We start from the raw sequence: 13,853 nt of genomic DNA on the forward strand, positions 1-13,853 counted from the left end.
AGTCACAGTAATAATTTTGATTAATAATCATACGATTCTTATAATAAATATGTTATTAATATTGTTGTTATTAATATTAATAAAAATCATAATATTAATTATTACTATTATTATTAACTCTATTATTATTTTTAAACACAGTGATTAATAATAATACTAAATATATTATTATTATTATAACATTATTATTCATCAGTAATAAATTAATTTATAATAATAATAATTATAATAATAGTTATAATGTAAGTTTATAAAAGGGGATGTTTGGCAGAATGTTCAAGCTGATCTTTTTTATAAAACTAAAGTGGAAGGTGATTTTTACTGCTCAGCTCCAAAAAGGATGAAAAACACCCTAAAATATCATAAAAGTAGTCCATAAAACTGTGTACTATATTTTAAGTCTTATGAAGCCACATGATCGCTTGTATTATTATAACATTCATTATTATTAATCTGCAATAAATTAATTTATAATAATAATAATAATAATAATAATTATAATAATAGTTAGAATGTAAGTTGTAACTATGTGTACTATATTTTAAGTCTTATGAAGCCATATGATAGCTTGGATTGTTGCATGTACAATTTACACTTTATGATACTTTTTAAGGTGCTTTTTGTCATTTTCAAGGATGTAAAAATCGCCATCCACTTTCGCTGCATGGAAAACAGCAGCTCGGACATTCTACACAATATCTCCTTAATATAGATAGAGCTTTAATTGTTGGTGACTTCAACATTCACATCGATAATGCAAATGACACATTGAGATTAGCATTCGTTGATATTCTCAACTCTCTCGGAGTCAGATAAAATGTGACAGGACCAACTCATCGCCATAATCGTACGCCAGATTTAATTCTGTCATATGGAGTTGATGTTGATACTATAGAAATTGTACCGCAGAGTGATGACATCTCAGATCATTACCTCATCTCTTATATGGCGTAGAACTATTCATCCAACCACTAACGATGGCTTCACTAATAATCTTCCAGAATTGTCTCACATACTCAATAAGCCAAAATATATAGAAGAACTTGACGTAACAACAATATAAATACAGTCTTCGCTAGCACTCTTGATAGCGTCGCCACCTTCGATTAAAGACAAATGCTGTCGATTGAGCTTAACTTGTGCTGAACCCGGAATATTCCTTTAATGAACAAACCCTAACCAGAATATCTGAGGTCAAAACAGTCCAAAGAAAAGATGTTTCAGGCTTATAAATAAACGTTTCGATCAGTTACCTCAGCGCTAGTTTTCTTCATTTCAGCTTATAAATGACTAAATAAAAGACTGAATGTCTAACAGCATTTTTTATTCCACTCTGCTCCCCAAAAAGGTTAAACCCGAAATGAAAAGCAGCAAACAGTCTTAACATCCTTACCTCATTCTGAGATGCAATTACACTGTCACTTTCCTCCAGAAACTCACTAAGAACCAGATGCTAAATGAGATATTTTCCTTACAGTGCTGTTGGCAAATCATCATGTAAAGAAGTGAGATCCTCGTCCACATGATTTCATCAGTGAGTCCACTTCTCATGCTCTGAGCTTTTGTCTTTGCTCGGGATAATTAGCTCTGTCCCTGGATACATTGGAAGTAAATACCCCCCCTCCTCGTGCAATGAGGCTGTCAGTCAATGCAGAGAGGCGTCAGGGTTTGGAGGTTGCGTCGTAATTAGGACAAAAGTGTTAAAACTGGTTAGAGGACCTGACATCAAGAGGGCTGTCTCTAAATAATGGTCCCTCATTCACAGCACTCATTTGCATGGAATTCATGCAAGGCCACCTTCACTTCAGCCTAAATTAAACAAGCCATGAAAAGGTTGCATAAAGAATGCCATTGTAAGTATTAGACTTCAAGAGCGATGAGAAATGTCTTTTGTTTTTACACAGTGTGTACACAGAATGCTCATCTGAAGCATCTTTGCATGAAACTGAACCATATCCAGTTTACTCATGAATAAAAGATAACAGATATATTTATGTGACAAAACATTAAGAAGATCTGACAGACTGTATTAAAGCAACAGCTCACACAAAAATGACAATTCTGTCAACGTTTACTCAGCATCGTGTCGTTCTTAAATTATGTTTTTTCTTCCATGAAACACAAAAGAAAATGAAATAGATGCAAATATTGGTTAAGACAAGCGGCAATAGAAGATGGATGTTGTGTATTTTTATCTCCCTAATTTGTTTGTTTTGTTTCATTTATGTTTTTTTTCGTACTTTTTATAGTTTTAGTATTGAAAACTATGTTAAAATGAGAAATATGTTTTATCCTGTGTTTGTGAATTGATAATAATAATAATAATAATAATCAATTCTATATTATTATTAATATTATTATTATAAATATGTTGTTGTTGTTATTATTAATAATAACAATCATAATAGTAATAATAATTATTATTACTATTATTAACTCTATTATTATTATTAAGATTATTATTATTATCACTATTAATCACAGTAATTAATTTAATTAATTATCATCATAATAATCATATGATTCTTATAATAAATATACTATTAATATTTTTGTTATTAATATTAATACAAATCATAATATTAATTATTACTATTATTATTATTAAGATTATTATTATTATCACTATTGTTATTATTAATCACAGTAATTAATTGAATTAATTATCATCATAATAATCATATGATTCTTATAATAAATATATTAGTAATATTTTTGTTATTAATATTAATACAAATCATAATTTTATTTATTACTATTATTATTAACTCTTATTATTTTTAAACACAGTGATTAATAATAATAAATATATAATTATTATTATTATTATAAATATCTAATAATTATTATTGTTATTATAACATTCATTATTATTAATCTGCAATAAATTAATTTATAATAATAATAATAATAATTATAATAATAGTTAGAATGTAAGTTGTAACTATGTGTACTATATTTTAAGTCTTATGAAGCCATATGATAGCTTGGATTGTTGCATGTACAATTGACACTTTATGATACTTTTTAAGGTGCTTTTTGCCATTTTCAAAGATGTAAAAATCACCATCCACTTTCGCTGCATGGAAAAAAGCAGCTCGGACATTCTACACAATATCTCCTTAATATAGATAGAGCTTTAATTGTTGGTGACTTCAACATTCACATCGATAATGCAAATTACACACTGAGATTAGCATTCGTCGATATTCTCAACTCTCTCGGAGTCAGATAAAATGTGACAGGACCAACTCATCGCCATAATCACACGCCAGATTTAATTCTGTCATATGGAGTTGATGTTGATACTATAGAAATTGTACCGCAGAGCGATGACATCTCAGATCATTACCTCATCTCTCATATGGCGTAGAACTATTCATCCAACCACTAACGATGGCTTCACTAATAATCTTCCAGAATTGTCTCACATACTCAATAAGCCAAAATATATAGAAGAACTTGACGTAACAACAATATAAATACAGTCTTCGCTAGCACTCCTGATAGCGTCGCCACCTTCGATTAAAGACAAATTTAAAAAAAAAAAAGACCTGCACCATAGTACAAGGATCCCACTCATGCTCTCAAGAGAGCAGCTTGGAAAATGGAGCACATGTGGAAGAATACAACATTTGAAGTATTTCATTGTGCGTGGAAGGATAGTGTCTGTGGCTACAGACAGGCACTAAAAGCTGCCAGGTCAGCATATTTTAGCAAACTCATTGAAAATAACCACAACAATCCTATGTGTTTATTCAGTACAGTGGCTAAACTATTTAGAAATAAAGCCTCGACTGAACCAGATATTCCGACGCAGCTCAATATTAATGACTTTACAGATAAAATGGAAATAATCAGAAATAAAATTGGAATTATGAAATCATCTGTCACAGCACCTCAGAAAACAGTGTCCCATAATTTTCCTCATGTGCAATCCTTCGCTGTCATAGGTCATGAAGAGCTAACAAAACTTATCGAAACATCAAAAGCCACAACATGTTTATAAGATCCAATACCAACTAATCTCTTAAAAGAGGTGTTCCCATTAATCTCAGAACCTCTTCTTTATATCATTAACTCCTCGCTATCCTCAGGACATGTCCCAAGAAACTTTAAAATGGCAGTTATCAAACCTCTTATTAAGAAGCCACAACTTGATCCTGGAGAACTTGCTAACTATAGACCAATTTCAAATCTCCCGTTTATGTCGAAAATACTAGAAAACTGTGTCCTTCCAACTATGATCATTTTTACTGAGAAATAGTATATATTAACTATTTCAGTCAGGATTTAGGCCTCATCACAGTACAGAGAAATTGACTAATCAAACAAAGTTAAGGATGGAGTGCCACAGGGATCAGTTTTAGGGCCTCTGCTTTTCTCCTTGTATATGCTTCCCCTGGGAGATATTATCAGGGATTGTGGAATAAGTTTCCACTGCTATGACGACGATACACAACTTTATATTTCTTCTAAACCCAATGAGATTTCACAATTCTCCAAATTAGCAGAGTGTATCAATGAAATAAAAGATTGGATGGCCAGAAATGTCGTTCTACTCAATTCCGACAAAACAGAGGGACAAATTATTGGATCAAAAACCTCTAAAAATAAGCAGCTGAAATATAATTTGACTCTAGATAGATGTTCTGTTACATCGTCTTCAACAGCGAAGAACTTAGGTGTTATATTTGATACCAATCTGTCCTTTCAAAATCAAATTACCAATGTTTCTTGTTTCCCTGTCTTAACCTCCGGGGACTCCTATCCTGAGGTCACCAGAGCCGGTCAGATCCCGCTCTGTTCCTGCTTGGTGTCGGACTCCACTGCTACATGTCTCTGAGTGATGGTGACAAACTGCAGCCGGTTTCACCTAGACATCACTTCAGTCTTTTCACTTCAGAGGATGAACTGATGCCAACTGTAAGACATGGGATACTTCATATGCCACTGCCTGAACCTTGGACATCGGATAGACCCCACCGAACCTCACCGAAATGACCTGCTGTTGAACTGCGATGCACCTCATTGATCTCTGCCTGCATCACCTCGGTCTATTGATGGACTACACACTTGCAATACATCGACTATCAATTAATTGCCAACAAAAGCCTTCATCAGTCAATTAACAATATTATATTACAGATATTACGGTTTCATTTTCTGTCAAAGTCTGATCTTCTGTAAAGCAGCTTTGAAACTATGTGTGACTTTTGTGTTCACTGAAGAAAGAATGTTTTTGTGTTTGAGGGTGAATAAATTGTCATTCTTGAGTTAAAAACTCCTTAAATACTACCGCATGCTTTTCATGTCTGTTGTTGCCATGGTGTTGTGTGGGCAGTCTGCTGAACATCTTGGCATTTGTGAAAAACCTGAGCTGCTCACTTGCACCTTTTGGGGGAAACCAGGACAAAAGCAATTGGTTTTAAGTTGCTGTCCTGACACAAGGCAATTGGATGTGACAGAAGTGTGTTTAGTTTCACAAAGATCCACACAGGTCAACCAGTAAACAGCGATGGATTATGGAGCTCTGCCAGAATTCAAAGCTATCCCTGAGTCATAAGCAGGGCTGGACTGGGAAGAGAAATTGGCCTGGGATTTTATATAGCAACTGGCTCAAACGTTTGAGCGCCGTTTTGTGAGCCGTTTTGCATAACGCGGCGGCTCATTTTAGCTTATCGCCAGCCTATTCGGCCAGTTTCGTGGCCGACACACCGGCCCGCTCGGTTTTCTCGATGGCCAGTCCGCCCCTAATCGGCCCCAAAGTGCGTCGGCCCACCGGGAAAATGCCCGGTATGCCAGATTACCAGTCCAGCCCTGATTGGCCCCAAAATGCGTTGGCCCACCAGGAAAATGCCTGGTATGCCAGATTAACAGTCCAGCCCTGATCAGCCCCAAAATGCGTTGGCCCACCGGGAAAATGTCCGGTACGCCAGATTACCAGCCCTGATCGGCCCCAAAATGCGTCGTCTCACCGGGAAAATGCCGGTATGCCAGATTACCAGTCCAGCCCTGATCGGCCCCAAAATGTGTCGGCCCACCGGGAAAATGCCCGGTATGCCAGATTACCAGTCCAGCCCCAAAATGCGTCGGCCCACCGGGGAAATGCCCGGTATGCCAGATTACCAGTCCAGCCCTGATCGGCCCCAAAATGCGTCGGCCTGCCAGGACAATGCCCGGTATGCCAGATTACCAGTCCAGCCCTGGCCGTAAAATGTCATAAGATAGCATTGTGTGACGAACAGAGCAAAAAGTAAGTGTTTATGAACTGATAATCTGCAGTTTTACTCGTGAAAGGGAATAAAAGTCGCTGTAGCACCTCTAGTGTTCATTTCACCAGGAAACTGCCGAAACAGACAACGAGTCACGTAAAAATGAATTGGCAAAAAAGGTAATAAGGCTACTAGATAATATTGACTTTTGTATGACAAATTGCTTGTTGTGTTCGTCACTTTGAATGTTTCATCTCTGCTAAATGACTAAATAACTGTGAATGTAAAGACACACAAAAACAAAACAAACGAATTAGTTGTTGTACATCCGTGGTTCTCAAACTATTCAGACCATCCAGTACCACCTTTGATCAAGACTTCTTCCTACATGACACATATACTGCCAAATAAGTGTCCAGACTCAAAAACACAATGATGTAATCAGAGAGAGGTTATGAGCAGTTTTGTGTGCTTTTTATTTCCTGTCATGCTCTCCTTATAATACAAGTTTTGAAAAATTCACCATCACTAGCAAATGACTTTCTTTGCTACAAACTCCCGGTAAAGTCCCTGAAAGAGGATCATATTGTAATGACATCACTCTTATTCAATGTGTGCCAACATTGTCACATTACAGTAAAAGGTCACCGTTCCTTAAAGGAACATTCATTTTAGTCTGGTACTATACGAACCGCATGCACACTATTCTACCACAGCATATTTTGTTTAATTTATGCCAAAAATAAATGTGTGACCATTTAGCACAGATATACAGTACGGTGCAAAAGTTTTCGGCACTTGTGTAAAATGTTGCATAGTGAGGATGTCTTCAAAAATAATGACATAAATTGTTTTTATTTATCACTTAATGTCATGCAAAGTCCAGTAAACATTAAAAAAAGCTAAATCAATATTCGGTGTGACCACCTTTGCCTTTAAAACAGCACTAATTCTCCTACTTCCACCTGGACACAGTTTCTGTTGGTTCTTGGCAGATAGGACGTCCCAAGCGTCATGGAGAATTCTCCACAGTTCTTCACGTCTCTTCATGTAATCTCAGACTGACCTGATGTTCTGTGGGGGGCACTGTGAGGGCAGTGCCATCTGTTGCAGGTCTCCCTGTTCTTCTATTCTAATCTTTCCTATATGCAACAGTAACGTTTGGGAGTCTAAAATGGACAGTACTGAAATGGAATAAATAACAGCAATAAATCATAAAAATATATATATTTGTATTTCTTAAACTTTTTAATGGTTGACTATTATTGTGTAAAAAAAAAAAGCAGAAATAAAAAATGGTTCTGCACATCAGTTTACAAACAATTTCTGTATTGGTTACAAAATAAATTAATAATTGTTTTATAGTTTCATGTGCTTTATAAATTCAGTTAGTGTGTTCCATTGAAATGCATTAAGTATTCATTTAGTACGGCTGAATTAAACATAAAAGGGAGGAAAGAAATTTTTGAAAGAACTATATAAAATATTAAACCATATCAATGTCGATAAATTATTCATGTTTGCATCATGTGACAACAAAGCATGGGGTTTAATCTGTAAACATTAAAATACTGTTTCAAAAGTATAGACACAGGACATAAACAATATGTGTGATAACATGATTTTACTGTCATTAAATCACGCACTGACCACATCTGTGTGAAGTTAGAGACATTTTTACACCTTTGTTGCCATGACGATGTATCAAAGATCAATAGTCCGCCACAAAAACGTACATTTAAACAACTTTACAGTTCTAATAACACACAAGGTTTAACAGAGGAATTAATGTAAAATTATAAGCGTCACATTTCTGCCTTTAAACCCTTTAAAAATTGCCCCCATTGACTTCCATTGTAAGTGTCCCACTGGAACACACATTTGTGCTTTTATAAAGAAAAGGAGGGAAGAGTCAAAATACATTTTTGGGTAATCAATACTATGCCACAAATACTGTTGATTGAGTAACTTGTACACATTCCTTTAAATAAAATATGTATATTTACAATAGAAATATTTCCATGTTTTCCAGTCAATGGGAAACCTGATAATAAATCCCATCATCTTTTAATGAGACTAAACAAACTAAACTAATCACATTCACAAATACAGTGAGTTAATCCTACTAGATCCCTATTCAGCTCATCTCATCTCATCATATGAAGATAATCTCGACTCTCAGGCACCAAATAAGTAGGTCATCAATTAAAAGGCCAAACGCACGACACCACACTCGTACAGATCTCATGTTACTTACACGAATGTGATCAGTGCAGTGTGTCCTCAAGGTAACAGTTATCAGGAGCCAGATAGACGTGCTTTAGATGTTCAGACAAAAGCATATTAAAGATAGCAAAACACAATCAACTGACTCGTTGTGTTGTGCTGCCCTGCATGCCCCCCGCCGGCCCTGCCCCTTTTAGTAGGCCGTGTAATCATGCGAGCATGAAACATACAGAGGGGGATCTTCTCCATGCGTTGTGCAGAAACTAACAGGACGAGCTGTTGACCCCAAAACCCCTCCCAGTCTCCCAAAAAACAAAGGACCCGTGTAATAATGCTTTGAGCTTCATGTTTGATGTTGAAGATACAATGAAACTTCAATGAAACAATGTAGCACTCCATTAATCCTCCTGAGCCATGAAGAGAACCCTCTTATATATTATATACATTAAAGCAATATCATTGAAAGCGACTAGATAGCATCATCATAAATCATAAATATCATTTTCACAATTACTAGGATTATTTTCAAGATTATATTTGTCATTATACGGATAATTCGCACCAAAGATGAAAATTACGTCATCACTCTCATGTTGTTCCAAATCCATACGAGACTGTCTATATTCATATATTAATCTAAGTACGGTCAACTCATTTGATTTTACAGCATGGAACACAAAAGTAAATGCAATATTGTTTTTTTTAATAATGGGTTCACCGATGAATGATGTAATTTAAAGAGTCTTCAAACAATAAACCTAACAACACCATTAAAGGGACAGTTCACCCAAAATTGAAATACTTGCATCATTTGCTCACCCTCATGCCATCCCAGATGTGTTTATTCTGCAGAACACAAATTAAGATTTTTAGAAGAATATTTCAGCTCTGTTGGTCCATACAATGCAAGTGAATGGTGGCCAGAACTTTGAAGCTCAAAAAAGCAAATAAAGGCAGCATAAAAGTAATCCTCACAACTCCAGAGGTTTAATCCAGGCGACATGATAGGTGTGGTTGAGAAACTGTAAATTATCCTCCCTATCCAGTAGGTGGCGACATGCGCGAAGAACGCCAAGTGCCAAAAACAAAAGAAGACAAATGTGAAAGTGAAAGTGGAGATCTATAGTAGAAAAGGACTTGTTTCTTGCAATGTTGTAATGTTTCTCACCCACACCTATCATATCACTTCTGAAGACATGGATTAAACCACTGGAGTCGTGAGGATTACTTTTATGCTGCCTTTATGTGCTTTTTGGAGCTTCAAAGTTCTGGTCACCATTCACTTGCATTGTATGGACCTACAGATCTGAAATATTCTTCTAAAAATCTTCATTTGTGTTCTGCAGAAGAAAGAAAGTCACATCTGGGATGGCATGAGGGTGAGTAAATAATGAGAGAAGTTTCATTTTTGGGTGAACTGTCCCTTTAAGTTCGAAACATGTAGAAGTTTATTAGACACATCACAAAAACATGAAAATAGATTTGTGACCATTTGGATTGCATAAATACACTTTATAGAAAAAGAAAAAAGCTTTTTTTTTTTTTTTTTTAGATTTACTCATTTCAATTTCATTATAAAATTCCACACATTTTTATTGTACAATCATGAACAAAATGACATTAAATAAAACTTGAAAAATCTAAAAAAAAAAAAAAAAAAAATTATTATTTAATTTAGTAAAATACTACTCAATTCAGTTCTACTCAATAATTCAATTCAATTTGATGGACATTTAATTTGAAATGAATTATAAATCTGTTCTCGGCCCTTAAAAATTGTTTGGTCACCATTTAATTCTGCATAGTTTTTCTGTACAATGAAAGTGAATGGTGACTGGATTCACATCTGCTTCTGTGTTTCACAGTGGAAAGTCTAATGGGTTTGGAACAACATGAAGGTGAATAAATGATGACAGATTTTTCTTTTTTTTATCACTTTAACTGCAGTTACAAGCAAGAACTGGAAATACTGTAGATTCACATGGTCTGAAAAAGATGAATTCGTTGTGTACAGTACAATGTCACATTGCACAGCGTGTTTTGCTCGACTGCTGTATAATTAGTCGGGAATGTCGAATGCATTAACAGCCGGTTGCTCAGCTGTGAGGGGTTCTGTGTGCACTGACCGCAGACTGATTCGATTTGCCCTTGGAATAAAGACTCAGAGAGACACCCCTCCCATCATGGGCTTGTCCACACACACACACACACACACACACACACACACACACACACAGAGGCCTGAGTCAGCTTCAGATGGCACACCCACAGTCATCTGACACATACTGCACAAACAACTAGAAAACACTTAATCTTGCAATCTCTAATCCAGAAGGTTTCAAAGTCGAAGACTGCAAGACTCCCTCAGACAAAATTTAAGAGACAGCGAGCCCCTTAATACCCCCCCCCCTCTCTTTTTATGTGCATATTTATATACAGTACATACAATAATAAAGGCCTATAATATAGCTACATATACATACATACAGTACATACATATAAATATATTCATAGGTCTATCGACGTATCACATATCAGGGCCCGGGATTTTACAGAGCAATTGGCCCAAGAGAAGAGCGGGGGGGGGGGTGTTCACTCTCCTTTTCTGCATAGCGCGGCGGCTCGTTTTAGATTATCGCGGGCCATTTTCACCATTTCATTACCGACCCACCGGCCCGCTCGGTTCTTCCGATGGCCAGTCCGCCCCTGATCGGCCCCAAAGTGCGTCGGTCCAGCGGGAAAATGCCCGTTATGCCAGATTACCAGTCCAGCCCTGCTTCCGGTCCGTACAGTACTTCTGTAATAAGGAATTTTCTTACCATCGGACCAGTTAAGTTTGTGCGAGTCTGTGGCCGTATGGGGCAGTCAGTGCTGCAGCTGTTTATGCCAGTGCCAATCAGACCTCATCAGAATTCAGGGATCTCAAAGTTTCAAACTACATTTAACTTGACACAGCATCTTAAAAACACAACGCTTATGACTAGAGACACCGAAAACTAGTGAGACGTGACACAACCAAAGTGAGGCGCTCGACAAACGTCCTATAGAGTCCTATAAAGAGGCTGGTGTGCAAAACCTTGGCACCCCACTTCAATGGGCATGCACTGTGCCCGCCATCATCTCCTACGGCACTTCCCGACCAGATTCTCGCACTTAGGCTCCCTCTATCAGGTCTTCCTGGGGCACGGTTAATTCCAGCAGAGCCACATGCCTAAATGTTTCAGACTCCAGCACCACATCTGGCCTGAGTGTGGAAACTGTGATGGTATCTGGGAACTTTAGCTGGTCGACCGTCAGCGGACAGTCCCGACTTGTGGTTTTGGCTCACCCTCCCTTGCGAAGGCAATCCTCTGCTTCTCCACGCCCTGTTTACTCGGAGTGACACCTTTTATTTAATTAAAGGTGTTTAGGTGTGCTGAAAACAAGTCTGTAACAGTCTAAGGACGGGCAAGGAGGAGGCGGGAACTGGCTGAACAGTCAATAAAATATAACTTAAAACAACTCTCTCTCTCTCTCTCTCTCTCTCTCTCAAACTGGCGCCGCCAGCTCGTCTTTATCCCCCTCCTGGCTGATTACATTTACATTTATGCATTTGGCAGATGCTTTTATCCAAAGCGACTTACAGTGCCCTTATTACAGGGACAATCCCCCCCGGAGCAACCTGGAGTTAAGGGCCTTGCTCAAGGACACAATGGTGGTGGCTGTGGGGACCAAACCAGCGACCTTCTGCTTACCAGTTATGTGCTTTAGACCACTATGCCACCACCCCACCATTAGGGCCAACGCCCGGCTCCCAACGCCCAATGCCCAACCCCGGCATGATGCGCTCCCCTCCCTTCCTGAAGGGGAGGCATTACCCTTCTGGCCGTGCCTGCCGGCAGGTCTTCCCCTCCTTTCTCGAGCCCTGGGACAGAGAGAGGCGGAGTGACAGAGAGAGAGAGAGAGAGTTGAGGAGACGCCCAGTCCTCAACTGCTCCTCCAGCCCCTGGTGGATGGAACCGGCCCTCCCATTTTTCAGCGGACAGCAGCGGTTCCTCCTGCTCTCGGTGGCCAGCAGTGACCCCTCCGTCCCCAGGCAGACAGCCCTGGCGGATGGCAGTGGTGAGGACTTCCTCTTCCCTCTTCCCTCCCAGGTTTTGGCACCACTATTACGGTATAAGGACGGGCAATGTGGAGGTGGGATCCAGCTGAACAGTCAACGTAAAATCTAATGATATAGATGAACTTAAAACAACATAAAAGATAAACGAACAGACACACGTGCGGCGTGGCCGCATGCATCTCTCTCTCGAACTGGCGCCTTCGGCACGTCTTTATCCCCCTCCCGGCTGATTAGCCCGATTCAGGGCCAGCCTTGTGTCCACATGGCCTGGCCGCGCCCACCTCGATTGCTTTTCTCTTTTCCTTGAAACTTGAATGTAGTCAGATGATGTTATTTTAATGCTGCAATATTTAGATTAGTTTACTGATTTATTTTTCTTGCTTAAGACACATTAGGGGAAGTAGTGAAAAATGCAGAATTTAATCGTTAATCGAATCGAAATAGTTTTTGAATCAAAAACCTGTGAATCTCAAAACGTCTTTAAGGTTGAAGTTTGGGTTAATATAATATGCGTTACATCATTTACAGCTAAAACAACACGCTTTAAAACTCGCTTTTGGCGCCCCCCTGTGGGCATTTAACCCGCAAACTAGAGCTCACACGTGATGAAATGTTTAACACTTCCAGCTTCGGCCACTGGGGGGGCAATGTTTCAAATTTTGGTGAGCGCCAGAAGTCAAGTCTGCATTTCTAAATGTTACAGTTTTCATAGTACATAGAACTCTCATCTCAAAACATCAAAGGAAATTGTGTTCCTCATTTGAACCCTTTTAACACTAGATGCACAATTCAAATACACTAACCCAATTGTTGCATGCAAATGAATAAAAATCACCAGAATTCAGCAAAAGTCTCTTTCTAAATGTATACATGGATCTGGTCTTACCAGCTTCCCCATGGCGATGGTCAGTTTTATCATCTCTGGATGCAGAAATTGCGACAAGAGGTACCCGACATACTGAACACACGCCTGAAAGAAATGTTAGTTGTCAGATAATGTTCTCTTTCTCTCTTTCTCTCAATATGTGGGTGTGTTCAAACACATACCTCACCGACACACGCACCACATCTGAACGACAGGTTTTCACAGGACTGCCTTTAATCCATCACTTTAACCCTTCACGTCAAACTATGTGTTTTGGAGAGACGTTATGAAGGACTTTGACATATTCATTTCAATTCTACCTTTTATACAACACCTTCTGAGTTGCATTTTTTGTGTTTCACTGTTTCACTTCATTTTTAAGTGCTTTTAAAAAAGTGTTCCTGTTGTGTGGCTTCAGAAGAATACTTTTATGGAGCTTGACATC

General features: G+C 38.1%; 1 protein-coding gene across 2 annotated transcripts in view; it reads right to left on the reverse strand.

Annotated features, from left to right (window-relative positions):
• Positions 1-13,545, reverse strand: part of LOC127658918 (E3 ubiquitin-protein ligase Midline-1-like) — a 46,302-nt gene extending 32,757 nt beyond the window's left edge. Inside the window, exon 1 of one of the 2 annotated variants that reach the window (XM_052148489.1) lies at positions 13,430-13,545. The gene's annotated coding sequence lies outside the window, so the exon portion shown is untranslated. Of the gene's footprint in view, positions 1-8,472; positions 8,643-13,429 lie in introns of those variants that run through there. The other variant, XM_052148490.1, reaches the window with a different exon arrangement.
• Positions 13,546-13,853: the final 308 nt, after the last annotated feature.

This window comes from Xyrauchen texanus, chromosome 18 (genome assembly GCF_025860055.1).
Source record: "Xyrauchen texanus isolate HMW12.3.18 chromosome 18, RBS_HiC_50CHRs, whole genome shotgun sequence".
Classification (NCBI taxonomy): Eukaryota; Metazoa; Chordata; class Actinopteri; order Cypriniformes; family Catostomidae; genus Xyrauchen; species Xyrauchen texanus.